Source organism: Phyllobates terribilis, unplaced genomic scaffold (assembly GCF_046119375.1).
Source record: "Phyllobates terribilis strain yellow unplaced genomic scaffold, ASM4611937v1 Scaffold_12__6_contigs__length_324123572, whole genome shotgun sequence".
In the NCBI taxonomy this organism is placed as follows: domain Eukaryota; kingdom Metazoa; phylum Chordata; class Amphibia; order Anura; family Dendrobatidae; genus Phyllobates; species Phyllobates terribilis.
Genome location: NW_027362772.1, coordinates 173,488,415 through 173,501,724, shown reverse-complemented (window position 1 = coordinate 173,501,724; position 13,310 = coordinate 173,488,415). Strand labels below are relative to the sequence as shown.

Here is a 13,310-nt window from a genome sequence, read left to right as displayed (position 1 = left end):
CACAATTTGGGACAAATGTTTTCACTTTCAACATTAACAATCAGTAGAATATTTTCTCTAAATTTGCATCTCCTATCTTCACTCCAATTGTTTGCACCTAAGAAAAAAATAAAGCTTGATGCAACATTATGCTTACAAATTGTGTTTTATGCTCAATCATCACCTGTCCTACAGAGACACAGTCAGAATTACCCTGGCGAATTGAGTAAATTTGAAAATGTAAAAATAATGCAGAATTGCTGTTTTTTCCTATTCATTCACAAAGAATTAATGTAAGTTCTTAAATATGTACGCAAAATAGCGGGACTTTCAAATATAGATAATCTTGCAAAAACAAGTCAAAGTAAAAATAAATGCATCCAGTTGTGACATCTACAGTGTGTTGAACGTTCCTAGATCTAAATGTGTCCTGCCGAAATATCTCAGTTGGGAGAGCGTTAGACTGAAGATCTCTAGGTCCCTGGTTCAATCCCAGGTTTTGGCAAAAGTTTTTTCTTCACCCATTAAATTTTAAGCAGAAAATAAACAAAGCATATGGACTGACTGTTTACAGAGAATGTAAAAATCCTAATCATTATAACTATCTACAGGAAATAAAATGATAGAAACTTGAGAACTGAACACTTTTAACTTTTGAGGAAAATAATATTTTTTGTAATTTTTCCTTCATTCTGGACGTCATCACTTTGTTTTATTTTAGTTTGACTTAGCTGTATGAGGATTTAAAGGAAACCTGATAGCTAATACGGGCAGCATGTATCAGACACTAGCTGAATGATTTCAGCCATTTATGTTTGACTATGAATCGCTGTGGCATTACTGAGACAAATATGCTTCAAAAATATGCCAGGAACAAAGCTGTTTGGGGAAAAAGCCAGGAAGGCAAAAAACACAAGCCCCAACTCAGGACCGTCATCTTTCATTCTAAAAATAGGGGTTTCTACGTTAATGGTAAGACAAAGAATCCACAGATTTGGCATTTCTCTAGCGACGAGAGCTCACTTAAAATGTATGGGGTGCTTGTCTCCATAAGCGCAAGCTGGGCACTAAACTGGCTTATTTGCAATTCTGGATGTTGCAGAGTGAAAACACCTGTTGGACAATAATAGTAATTGCTGGTGTTGATGAATTCATTGTGAGGAGTAATTTATAAAATGGGATCACTTTGGAGGGGTTTCTGCTGTTTTGGTACTTTTGGAACTCCGCAAATGTCACCCTCAAAATATTCTTGCAAAATCTGCATTCCCAAAACCCAAATAGCGCTCTTACTTTCAAAGCCCTGCTGTGTGACCAAACAGTAGTTTCTGAAGACATATGGGGCATCACCGCATTTCAATGAAATTGTGCAACTTTAGATATTTTCACAAGAAAAACTAAATATATATTGATCTAAATTTAAAATTAATATAAAGTACAATGTGTTACAAAACAACTCTATCAGAATCACGGGGATATGTTAAGCATTCCAGTGTTATTGCCACATAAATTGCTCATCTTTCTACTGCTTAGCTTAGAAATAGTTAAATTACAGAAGCCTAAAGAAGTCAGGATGGCCGAGCGGTCTAAGGCACTGCGTTCAGGTCGCAGTCTCTCCTGGAGGTGTGGGTTCGAATCTCACTTTTGACATTAGTATTTTCTTTCAAGAAATTGTACAGCTTCACTCCTGTTACTGATTACTTAGGGGTCCGCTCTATTGGTGGCAATCTCAAATCGAAAACTAAAAGTGATGGGGCTTAGCAAAACCAATTCTCAATGTTGGCTCTTTGGCAGTATTTCTGGGGGTCTTTCAGGCAAATCTTAAATGTCCTGAATTCGTGCTTTCACAAAAGACTTCTGGGAACATCAAATAGTTTCTTTGTGCGTATGTTAGTTGTTGCTTTGGCATCGGAAAAATACTGTGGATAGGAAAATGGGAGGGACTATTTCATCTCTATGTGTTCTCTGTCCCTATTAGGGCAGAGAGTGAACCTCCTAAGGTGCTGTCGTGGAAGATTCCTAGAAACCGAATTACCAGTAAGTCTAATTTCAGATTTTTTTACCTCAGGTATCAATAGACTTTATATATACTTAATAATCAAAAGCTAAAAGAGCAGATGAACATAGTCTGAAATGCGCATGTGATACTGACATCAAAGTTTCACCACATTTTGGGACAAATGTTTTCACTTTCAACATTAACAATCAGTAGAATATTTTCTCTAAATTTGCATCTCCTTTCTTCACTCCAATTGTTTGCACCTAAGAAAAAATAAAGCTTGATGCAACATTATGCTTACAAATTGTGTTTTATGCTCAATCATCACCTGTCCTACAGAGACACAGTCAGAATTACCCTGGCGAATTGAGTAAATTTGAAAATGTAAAAAAAAGCAGAATTGCTGTTTATTTTTATTCATTCACAAAGAATTAATGTAAGTTCTTAAATATGTACGCAAAATAGCGGGACTTTCAAATATAGATAATCTTGCAAAAACAGGTCAAAGTAAAAATAAATACATCCAGTTGTGACATCTACAGTGTGTTGAACATTCCTGAATCTAAATGTGTCCTGTCGAAATAGCTCAGTTGGGAGAGCGTTAGACTGATGATCTAAAAGTCCCGGGTTTCGGCAAAAGTTTTTTTCTTCACCCATTAAATTTTAAGCAGAAAATAAACAAAGCATATGGACTGACTGTTTACAGAGAATGTAAAAGTCCTAATCATTATAACTATCTACAGGAAATAAAATGATAGAAACTTGAGAACTGAACACTTTTAACTTTTGAGGAAAATAATATTTTTTTGCAATTTTTCCTTCATTCTGGACGTCATCACTTTGTTTTATTTTAGTTTGACTTAGCTGTATGAGGATTTAAAGGAAACCTGATAGCAAATACGGGCAGCATGTATCAGACACTAGATGAATGATTTCAGCCATTTATGTTTGACTATGAATCGCTGTGGCATTACTGAGACAAATATGCTTCAAAAATATGCCAGGAACAATGCCGTTTGGGGAAAAAGCCAGGAAGGCAAAAAACACAAGCCCCAACTCAGGACCATCATCTTTCATTCTAAAAATAGGGGATTCCACTGTAATGGTAAGACAAAGAATCCACAGATTTGGCATTTCTCTAGCGAGAAGAGCCCACTTAAAATGTATGGGGTGCTTGTCTCCATAAGCGCAAGCTGGGCACTAAACTGGCTTATTTGCAATTCTAGATGTTGCAGAGTGAAAACACCTGTTGGACAAAAATAGTAATTGCCGGTGTTGATGAATTCATTGTGAGGAGTAATTTATAAAATGGGATCACTTTGGAGGGGTTTCTGCTGTTTTGGTACTTTTGGAACTCTGCAAATGTCACCCTCAAAATATTCTTGCAAAATCTGCATTCCCAAAACCCAAATAGCGCTCTTACTTTCAAAGCCCTGCTGTGTGACCAAACAGTAGTTTCTTAAGACATATGGGTATCACCACATTTCAATGAAATTGTACAACTTTAGATATTTTCACAAGAAAAACTAAATATATATTGACCTAAATTTGCCATTAATATAAAGTACAATGTATTACAAAATAACACTATCAGAATCACGGGGATATGTTAAGCATTCCAGTGTTAATGCCACATAAAGTGATACATGTCAGATTTAAAAAACGGTGCTTGGCCATGAAGCTCAAAATTGGCTGTAACTAATAGGTTACAAATCAATATTGAAATAAAATAAATCATGGTATATTTCCTTTCATCACAAGTAATGCTCATCTTTCTACTGCTTAGCTTAGAAAGAGTTAAATTAAAAAAGACAGAAGAAGTCAGGATGGCCGAGCAGTCTAAGGTGCTGCGTTCAGTTCACAGTCTCTCTTGAAGATGTGGGTTCGAATCCCACTTCTGACATTTACATTTTCTTTCAAGAAATTGTACAGCTTCACTCCTGTTACTGATTAGTTGGGGGTCCGCTCTATTGGTGGCAATCTCAAATCGAAAACTAAAAGTGAAGGGGCTTAGCAAAACCAATTCTCAACGTTGGCACTTTGGCAGTATTCCTGGGGGTCCTTGAGGCAAATCTTAAATGTCCTGAATTTGTGCTTTCACAAAAGACTTCTGGGAACATCAAATAGTTTCTTTCTGCATATGTTAGTTGTTGCTTTGGCATCGGAAAAATACTTTGGATAGGAAAATGGGAGGGACTATTTCATCTCTATGTGTTCTCTGTCCCTATTAGGGCAGAGAGTGAACATCCTAAGGTGCTGTCGTGGAAGATTCCTAGAAACCGAATTACCAGTAAGTCTAATTTCAGATTTTTTTACCTCAGGCATCAATAGACTATAAATATACTTAATAAACAAAAGCTAAAAGAGCAGATGAACATAGTTTAACAAGTCTGAAATGCGCATGTGATACTGACATCAAAGTTTCACCACATTTTGGGACAAATGTTTTCACTTTCAACATTAACAATCAGTAGAGTATTTTCTCTTAATTTGCATCTCCTTTCTTCACTCCAATTGTTTGCACCTAAGAAAAAAATAAAGCTTGATGCAACATTATGCTTACAAATTGTGTTTTATGCTCAATCATCACCTGTCCTACAGAGACACAGTCAGAATTACCCTGGCGAATTGAGTAAATTTGAAAATGTAAAAAAAAGCAGAATTGCTGTTTTTTTCTATTCATTCACAAAGAATTAATGTAAGTTCTTAAATATGTATGCAAAATAGCGGGACTTTCAAATATAGATTATCTTGCAAAAACAAATCAAAGTAAAAATAAATACATCCAGTTGTGACATCTACAGTGTGTTGAACATTCCTGAATCTAAATGTGTCCTGATGAAATAGCTCAGTTGGGAGAGCGTAAGACTGAAGATCTAAAGGTACATGGTTCAATCCTGGGTTTCGGCAAAAGTTTTTTTCTTCACCCATTAAATTTTAAGCAGAAAATAAACAAAGCATATGGACTGACTGTTTACAGAGAATGTAAAAATCCTAATCATTATAACTATCTACAGGAAAAAAAATGATAGAAACTTGAGAACTGAACACTTTTAACTTTTGAGGAAAATAATATTTTTTGTAATTTTTCCTTCATTCCGGACGTCATCACTTTGTTTTCTATTAGTTTGACTTAGCTGTATGAGGATTTAAAGGAAACCTGATAGCTAATACGGGCAGCATGTATCAGACACTAGCTGAATGATTTCAGCCATTTATGTTTGACTATGAATCGCTGTGGCTTTTCTGAGACAAATATGCTTCAAAAATATGCCAGGAACAAAGCTGTTTGGGGAAAAAGCCAGGATAGCAAAAAACACAAGCCCCAGCTCAGGACCGTCATCTTTCCTTCTAAAAAATAGGGGTTTCCACGTTAATGGTAAGACAAAGAATCCACAGATTTGGCATTTCTCTAGCGAGGAGAGCCCACTTAAAATGTATGGGGTGCTTGTCTCCATAAGCACAAGCTGGGCACTAAACTGGCTTATTTGCAATTCTGGATGTTGCAGAGTGAAAACACCTGTTGGACAAAAATAGTAATTGCCGGTGTTGATGAATTCATTATGAGGAGTAATTTATAAAATGGGATCACTTTGGAGGGGTTTCTGCTGTTTTGGTACTTTTGGACCTCCGCAAACGTCACCCTCAAAATATTCTTGCAAAATCTGCATTCCCAAAACACAAACAGCGCTCTTACTTTCAAAGCCCTGCTGTGTGACCAAACAGTAGTTTCTGAAGACATATGGGGCATCACCGCATTTCAATGAAATTGTGCAACTTTAGATATTTTCACAAGAAAAACTAAATATATATTGACCTAAATTTACCATTAATATAAAGTACAATGTGTTACAAAATAACACTATCAGAATCACAGGGATATGTTAAGCATTCCAGTGTTATTGCCACATAAAGTGATACATGTCAGATTTAAAAAAAGGTTATGAAGCTCAAAATTTTCTGTAACTAATAGGTTACGAATCAATATTAAAATAAAAGAAATCATGGTATATTTCCTTTCATCACAAGTAATGCTCATCTTTCTACTGCTTGGCTTAGAAAGAGTTAAATTACAAAAGCCAGAAGAAGTCAGGATTAGAGATGAGCGGTGTTCGAATCGAACTGTTCGCCAATCTCAAATTCGAGCTGTTTTGAGCGGTTTTCGATCCATTCGGCGAACACGAATGATGTGAAAAAATTCGGCTTTTCGAGGTAATGTTCGGTAACTGTTCGTGCACCAAAATCATAACTGGATTTTTTCACTGTAATGCTGATAATCAATGTTAATATGTAGTTTGAGTGTACAGCGGGGCGGGGAAGGGGCAGGGGATGGATCTCTGCAAAAATAATGAAGATCTCCATTTTTTTTTCTCTTTCCCACATTTACAGTGGGGCGGTGCAATCTGTCAGCCTATCAGCAGCGCACACACAGAGCGAACTGCTTTTTTTCACACAAGCAAGGGCATGTGTCATTGGCTGTGTATGTCACATGTCCTTGCCCTATAAGACCCAGCCATTTTCCCCGTCGCCACCATTTTCTCACTGCTGAAGCTGCATGTTAGACGGCACGGCTGTTGCTGTGTGCGCTATACTTTCAGTGTTAATTTCAATCCAATTTTCTCAGAAATATACAGGTAGCTTGGGAGTAGGGAATAGTTCTGATTGCAGTCCTTTTGAGGACTAGGTTACAGCATTTCCTACGACTTTTAACAGGCAGGTCTGTGCTCTTAAATAGACAGTTTGGGAGTAGGGACTAGTTTTAATTGCAGTCCTTTTGAGGACTAGGTTACAGCATTTCCTACGACATTTTGCCAGACAGGTCTGTGCCAGTGCTGTGCTAGTGTTTTCACAGCATTTGGCTAAATCTAGCTAAGCAAATCCTTTTTGGCCTCTTGCAGTGTGTGTTAGTCTGTGGAGTAGCGTATCTGTGTTGCAAGCTACACCACCTGTGTATAGAATACAATTTTTTTTACTGCACCTAGCCAAGTAAAACCTTTTGGGCATAGCATCATTCTATTAGGCCATCTGTACTAAGCTCCACCAGCTTGCAAATTAGAAATAATTTTTATCTGCATCTTGCTCGGAGAATAATTTTGGGCCTGTAGCAGTGTGTGGGACTTATTGTATTAGTCCATCTATACTATGTTCCACCAGCTTGCAAATTAGAAATAATTTTTATCTGCATCTAGTTCGGAAAATAATTTTGGGCCTGTAGCAGTGTGTGGGACTTATTGTATTCGTACATCTATACTAAGCGCCACCAGCTTGCAAATTAGAAATAATTTTTATCTGCATCTAGCTCGGAAAATAATTTTGGGCCTGTAGCAGTGTGTGGGACTTATGGTATTAGTCCATCTATACTAACCTCCACCAGCTTGCAAATTAGAAATAATTTTTAGCTGCATCTAGCTCGGAAAATAATTTTGGGCTTGTATCAGTGTGTGGGACTTATTCTATTAGTCCATCTATACTAAACACCACCACCATTGTATGTAATAAAATTGTTTTACTGCATCTAACCCAACCAATCCTTTTGGGCTAATACCACAGTTTGACCACTCAGCTCTGCTCGGTTCCCATCCATCGTTTTTTGTGCAAACAACTCCAGAGTTGTCAATTAGTTAACCACCAAAATGAGTGGAAAAAGGCCTGCTGCTGGTGGAAAGGGGAATAGGCGTTTTGGGAAGGGAAAAAAAGGTTGTGTCCGTGGGGTAGGTGTTAAAGCAACAGTAACATCTGCAGAAGAAAGACGATCTTCCAGCCAAACTAAGATGTCTACTTCTTTTAGAGGACAATGTGATACGATCCCTTTCTTACGGCCACGCCAATCGCTACAAATTCCAGATGAGGCACAAAAACAGCAGGTGCTTCAACAGCTATCAAGTGCTCCTTTAAGTGGGCTCTCCTCCACCTCAACTTCAACATCTCAAATACTTCAGTCCTCAGAGGTGTCACCCCAATCGCACTTGCTTCCTCACAGCTCCCAAGTCTCCAGCTGCCCGTCTGAGTTTGGGGTAGATCAGATGGTTGAATCTGCAGAGCTGTTTACTAGTGTTGAGCCACCCCCGTAGTGTTCGAGTTCGTTTCGTCGAACATCCGTATGTTCTACGAACTGTTCGTCGAACTGTTCGTCGAACACCGTATAAACCAATGGCAGGCAATCAAAAACACATAGGAACGCATAGAAAACACATAGAAAACACTTCAAAGGTGTCCAAAAGCTGACAAACTGCTCAGAAGATACAATTAACACATAGAAAAGTGACAAGTACATATAGTCATTCGAAAAGAAAAGAGGTGGAGGAGTAAAAGGAGGGGGAAACACAGATATAGGCATGTCATGCCCTTCTAAAACCATAAAAGTGCGAAGCCGACACGGCCAGTCCGTTCCTTCCCGTGCGACCTCCGTGTCGCCGGGTTTGTGCCAGAGCTGCGTTGGACCCTGACGGCCAGTCCACCTCTCCCAATACTGGTGCCTGTCCGCTGGTGGTTCGAGCGAGCCCCCCTGCGGTGGAGGAAGGTCTAAGCTTTTTAATTTAAATTGTCTCTCTAATTTGAATGGGTACACTTTAAATCCTTTTACAAGGATCTATTGGAGGGCAAGTCTGATGCCAGCAGCTGCGTGAATTCCAGCTCCAGTAGCGTCCATTTAAGCTGCTGCAGTTAAAAAGCTTTTATAAGGATTGAGCTTGGCGGTCCACCACAAGGCGTCCTGCCGCAAGTCCCAGCCCCTGTGCCTTGGGGTGCCTCCTGATGCTCTTCACTGAGTGTCCCAGGGGCCCAAAGCATTTCCTTTGAAAAAATTAAGTGTCCAAACTACAGGTGGTGTAGCTTGCTTAACAGCTGGGATAATCCGCTGACTAGCATATACTGCTACTAGGCACAAAGTATTTCGTGGGCTAGATGCAGTTAAAAATTTGTAATTAGATACTCTCGTTGGATGCTGAGAAAGCATTCCATAGAGTCTCCTAGCATGCCATATATTATTCTCTTTAAAAGCTTGGGGTAGGGGTCTAGGGGACCATTTTAAAGCCAAAATCACGGTCCTGTATTGCAATACGTCACCTAGGCTGAAGATAAATGGAATATTTTCATCACCTTTCATAATCACCAATGGGACAAGGCAGGGATGTCCCCTCTCTTATACATCCTAGTCACGGAGCACCTGCTGTCATCAATTCGCCATAACCCCAATATTAGGTGGATTGAGGTGGGAGGCACCGAGTACAAGTGCTCTGCATTTGCTGATGATGTCCTAGTATATATCACTGAATCACATATATCCATCCCTGCTGTTATGGCTGAAATAGATCACTTTGTTACATGGTCAAATTTTAAAATCAATGCAGCGAAGTCTGAGGCCCTCGATGTTTTCCTCCCCAAATCCATACAGGATTCCATCCAGTCCAACTTTCCCTTTGCCTGGCCCTCACCGGGTATCAAATACTTAGGAATTCGTATTCATGGAGACCTCTCCCGTCTATGTTATCTTAATTTTGGGCCCTTTATTGAACAACTCCATACAGACCACGTTTGGCAAGTTATAACTGTAAGATTCACTTTGTGAACCACTGTTGTTTTGTGGAAAAGCACATGTACACTGTTTTCCAAATTATTATGCAAAAAGTGTTTATGAGTGATAAGGTAAGAATTTTTTGTTTGTCACTTAAACTCATTGATGGTGATGTGTGTCAGGGCTCTTTATATCACTGTAAGCAATTGCAGACACCTGTGCTAATTAGTTTGGCAGGTGTGTCCAATGAAAGGCAAGACTACTTAAGAAGGCTGTTCCACATTATTAAGCAGCCTACATTTTCTGCCAAAAAGGGAAAGACAAAGGATGTGTCGGCTGCTGAGAAGCAACAAATTGTGGAGTGTATAGGTCAAGGCATAACTACAATCAACATTGCCAAGACACTTCATCGTGATTGTTAGAACCTTGCTGTTAGGTTTTTTTTCCTTTGCTGGTCACATGACCTTGTTGGCCTATTTAATCCTGCTCCGCCCTTCTGGCTTTGCTGGACTTCATTGTATATCTACTTTCTAGCTAGCCTGTGCTCTGTATCTAACTCTGTTAGTTTGCTTGGTCTACGGACCTCTATGTTCTATCTATTTTGTTTGTTCGTCTGTCTGCTACTATTTCTGTTAGGAGGTGTCCCATATTCCTCCCAGTCCTTAGTACTTGTAGGGATTCCCTCCCCACATCTATAGGTCTCCGTGCAGACTAGATTAGGACTTTAGCAGGTCTGATCGCAGGATCAGGTTCCCTGTTACATCGTAGGGATTCAGCTGAGTCCTATAGTAGGGACAGATCTCCTCTCTTTCCTTAGCTTTGGTAGCAGAACATAACAGTAAGTCCAGCCTGCAAATTCTCTAAGGAAAGATTTTTTTTGTTCCATCATGGTGTCGGTTCAGGATTTGGCTAAACACCTGCAGGGACTCTCTCTGGAAGTGGCCGAGCTCCGTCAGCACGTGAGTAACTGTCCTGGAGCATATTTCTTGGAGCCTAAGGTATGTTTGCCGGATTTATTTTTTGGTGAACATCGAGAATTTTTTTCATTTAAAAATGCTTGCTTATTGTATTTTCGTTTGAGACCCAAGTCCTCTGGGGATGAATCCCAGCGCGTAGGGTTCATAATGTCACTTTTGCGCAAAGAGCCTCAGGAGTGGGCCTTTTCTTTGCAACCTAGTGATACATGCTTCAGATCAGTGGATAGTTTTTTTTCTGCTTTAGGACTATTATATGATGATCCTGACCGTGTGGCATCAGCTGAGACTGAGTTGAGATGTTTAAAACAAGGATCAGGTAATGTGGAAAAATATTGTACTCATTTTCGTCGTTGGTCCACTCAAACAGGGTGGAACGATTCTGCTCTGAAAAGTCTATTTCTTGCTGGGCTCAGTGAAAGGGTTAAAGACCTGCTAATTGCTTATCCTACACCTGAGGATTTGCAACAGGCTATGCAATTAGCTATACGGGTGGATAGAAGACTGCGTGCTAGGGTTATTGAGAGCAAATCCTCTGCTATGTCAGTTTCTGGTTATGATAATGTGTGTACTAACAGTGGTGAAACGATGGAGATTGGATCGGTGGCACCTCGCTCTCAAGAAAAAGACCGTCGTTTTTCGGAAGGCTTGTGTTTCTATTGCGGAAAATCTGGTCATTTGATTAAAGGCTGTGAGCTTCGTATGAAGAAAGAAAAAAAAATGGTCAGTCACGCCCGTATTGCCTGTTTAAATTCCAAGGGTATATTTTTAGCTGCTTCCACGATTGCTCAGAAAAAATTAATGGAATTTCGGGTGTTTGTTGATTGCGGGTCTACACTGAATGTAATTGATGGGGGATTCGTGGAAAAACTCAATTTAAAACTTGAACCTTTATCATCCCCCATTGCTGTGGTTTCTGTGGATGGCTCCCCTTTGAAGAATATTACTCTCAAGGTCAGTGAATTTCCTCTCACTATTAATGGTGTTCACCATGAGAAATTGGATTTGGTAGTGTTGAATAACTTGCCTTCTCCAGTAATATTGGGTTTGCCCTGGTTAAAATTTCACAATCCTGTACTGGATTGGTCTACCAGTGAAATTAAATCCTGGAGCCATAAATGTTATGACAAGTGTTGTAACGGGCGTATTGCAGCTTTGGATAGGGGAGAATTGCCTGTTCCTATTCAGGATTTTTGGAGAGTTTTTTCTGAGAAAGAATCGCAGGTTTTGCCTCCCCATAGAGACTATGATTGTTCTATTGAATTTGTCCCTGGAACGACTCTTCCTAAAAGTCGTTTATTTAACCTTACTATTCCTGAGAGGAAGGCTTTGGAGGAATACATACAGACAAGTTTGGCCGCCGGTCACATTAGGCCCTCTAAGTCTCCTGTGGCGGTTGGATTTTTTTTTGTAAAAAAAAAGGACGGCGGTTTACGTCCTTGTCTGGATTTTCGTGAGATTAACAAAATTACGGTACGCAATCCTTACCCACTGCCATTGATTCCTGATCTGTTTAACCAGTTATTGGGGGCCAAGTGGTTCTCTAAAATTGACCTTAAGGGGGCATACAATCTGTTGCGCATGAAGGAGGGTGATGAATGGAAGACTGCTTTTAACACTCCTGTGGGTCATTTTGAGAATCTGGTTATGCCTTTTGGTCTTACTAATGCTCCTGCATTTTTTCAGAATCTGATTAATGACATCCTTAGACCTTTGATCGGTAAAAATGTGGTTGTGTATTTGGATGACATTTTGATTTATTCGCCAGATCTGGAGTCTCATTGGCGGAGCGTGCGTGAGGTATTACAGTTATTAATGGACAATTCGCTTTTTGCTAAGCTGGAGAAATGTGAGTTCGCTGTACAGAGAATTAGTTTTTTGGGCTACATTATCTCCAGCAAAGGTTTTGAGATGGATCCGGTTAAGGTTCAGGCTGTGCAGGAATGGCCTAGGCCTATTGGTTTGAAATCGATACAGAGGTTTTTGGGTTTCGCCAATTACTATAGAAAATTCATAAAAAATTTTTCTAGTATTGTCAAACCTCTGACTGATCTCACCAGGAAAGGTGCTGATGCGGTTCAGTGGTCTTCTGAGGCCATTGAAGCTTTTGTGTATCTCAAGGAGAGGTTCACCTCTGCTCCCATCCTTATGCAGCCTGATGTTACTAGGCCGTTTTTGGTTGAGGTTGATGCTTCCTCTGTGGGGGTTGGCGCAGTATTGTCTCAGGATAACGGGGATGGATTACATCCCTGTGCCTTTTTTTAAAAAAAATTTTTCGGAGACTGAATTGAATTACGATATTGGTAATCGGGAATTATTGGCTATTAAACTCGCATTTGAACACTGGCGCCACTTCTTGGAAGGTGCGGAATTTCCCGTTCAGGTTCTTACGGATCATAAAAATCTGATATATCTTGACGCTGCCAAGCGCCTGAATGCCCGTCAGGCTAGGTGGGCACTGTTTTTCTCGCGGTTTAATTTCTCCGTTACTTACATCCCTGGTACTAAGAATGTTAAGGCGGATGCCTTGTCTCGCAGTTTTTCTCCCATAGTCGGTGCTGAGAAAGAGGAAAACATTTTACAAGAAGGTGTTGTGATAGCTGCTTTAGACTCCGTTTTGGAAGATGAGATTCTTAAAGCTCAGGAGAATGCCCCATCTAACACTCCTCATGGGAGGATGTTTGTGCCTGGGACCTTTAGGAGAGATTTGTTTGTTGAGTGTCACGAATCTCGGTTGGCAGGTCATCCCGGAATCTCTGAGACCAAGAGACTGGTGGGTCGCAGTTTTTGGTGGCCTGGATGGCAGAAGGAAGTCATTAAGTGGGTGCGCCAATGTACTATATGTGCT

The 13,310-nt window shown here is 39.9% G+C and overlaps 2 non-coding genes across 2 annotated transcripts; both read left to right on the top strand.

The window, feature by feature from the left end:
* Nucleotides 1-411: 411 nt before the first annotated feature.
* On the top strand, nucleotides 412-484 carry TRNAF-GAA (transfer RNA phenylalanine (anticodon GAA)). Its single transcript has one exon. It is a non-coding gene; the product is annotated as a tRNA-Phe (tRNA).
* A 1,059-nt stretch (nucleotides 485-1,543) lies between these two features.
* On the top strand, nucleotides 1,544-1,626 carry TRNAL-CAG (transfer RNA leucine (anticodon CAG)). The gene has a single exon. It is a non-coding gene; the product is annotated as a tRNA-Leu (tRNA).
* The last annotated feature ends 11,684 nt before the right edge of the window (nucleotides 1,627-13,310 follow it).